Raw genomic sequence first — 1,745 nt, 5'->3', positions numbered from 1 at the left:
AGTTAGCCAAGTTGTGAATGTGAAGGAAAAATTCCTGAAGCAAATTAAAAAGTGCTACTCCAGTAAACACATGGATAAGTGAAATAACCTTATTGTTGATGTGGAGAAAGCTTCCTTAAGCCACAGCCTAATCCAGCACAACGCCCTAACTCTCTAAAATTCTATGAATGCTGAGAGAGGTAAGGAAGCTGCAGAAGAAAAATTTGAGGCTGGCAGAGGTTCATGAGGTTTAAGGAAAGAAGTCGTCTACATAACATCAAAATGCAAGGTGAAGCTGCAAGTGCTGATGGAGAAGCTGCAGCAAGTTACCCAGAAGATCTAGCTAAAATACTGAATGAAGGTGGTTACCTACCCTAAGCAACAGATTTTCAATGTAGACAAAACAGCTCTATATTGGAAGATGTCATCTAGGACTTTCATAGCTACATAGCAGATGTCAATGCCTGACTTCAAAGAATCAAAGAACAGGCTGACTGTCATAAGGGGTAATGCAGCTGGTGACTTTAAGTTGAAGCCATACCCCAAATCCTAGGGCCCTTAAGAATTATGCTAAATATACTCTGCCTGTGCTCTATAAATAGAACAATGAAGTCTGGATGACAGCACATCTGTTTACAATATGCTTTACTAAATACTTTAAGCCCAATATTGAGACATACTAATCAGAAAAAAGATTCCTTTCAAAATATTACTGCTCATTGACAATGCACCTGGTCACCCAAGAGCTCTGCTGGAGATGTACAATGAGATTTACATTGTTTTCATGCCTGCTAACACAATATCTTTTCTGCAGCCCGAGGATTAAAGAGTAATTTCAACTTTCAAGTCTTGTTATGTAAGAAATACATTTCATAAGGCTATAGCTGCCATAAATAGCGATTCCTCTGATGGAACTAAGAAATGCAACTTGAAAGCCCTCTGGAAAGGATTCACGATTCTAGACGCCATTAAGAACATTCAGAGGAGCTTCAAGATGGCAGAAGAGTAAGATGTGGAGATCACCTTCCTCCTGACAAATACATCAGAAATACATCTACATGTGGAACAACTCCTACAGAAAACCTACTGAACGCTGGCAGAAGAACTCAGACCTCCCAAAAGGCAAGAAACTCTCCCACGTAACTGGGTAGAGCAAAAAAAAAAAAAAGAAAAAAGAGACACAAAAGAATAGGGAGGGGACCTGCACCAGTGGGAGGGAGCTGTGAAGGAGGAAAGGTTTCCACACACTAGGAAGGCACTTCATGGGCGGAGATTGGGGGTGGTGGAGGGGGAAACTTCAGAGCCACAGAGGAGAGCGCAACACAGGGGTGTGGAGGGCAAAGTGGAGGGATTCCCACACAGAGGATCGGTGCTGACCAGCACTCACCAGCCCGAGAGGCTTGTCTGCTTACCCTCTGGGAAGAGTGGGGGCTGGGAACTCAGGTTCCGACTACCATAGGATCCCAGGGAGAGAATGGGGTTGGCTGCGTGAACACAGCCTGAAGGGGTTAGTGCACCACAGCTAGCCAGGAGGGAGTCTGGGGAAAAGTTTGGACCAGCCGAAAAGGCAAGAGACTTTTTCTTGCCTCTTTGTTTCTGGGTGTGTGAGGAGAGGGGATTAAGAGCGCTGCTTAAAAGAGCTCCAGAGACGGGCGCAAACCATGGCTAACAGCATGGACCCCAGAGATGGGCATGAGATGCTAAGGCTGCTGCTGCAGCCACCAAGAAGCCTGTGTGCAAGCACAGGTCAATATCCACACCTCCCC

Source organism: Phocoena phocoena, chromosome X (genome assembly GCF_963924675.1).
Source record: "Phocoena phocoena chromosome X, mPhoPho1.1, whole genome shotgun sequence".
Lineage (NCBI taxonomy): Eukaryota > Metazoa > Chordata > Mammalia > Artiodactyla > Phocoenidae > Phocoena > Phocoena phocoena.
This window is presented reverse-complemented; position numbering follows the sequence as displayed.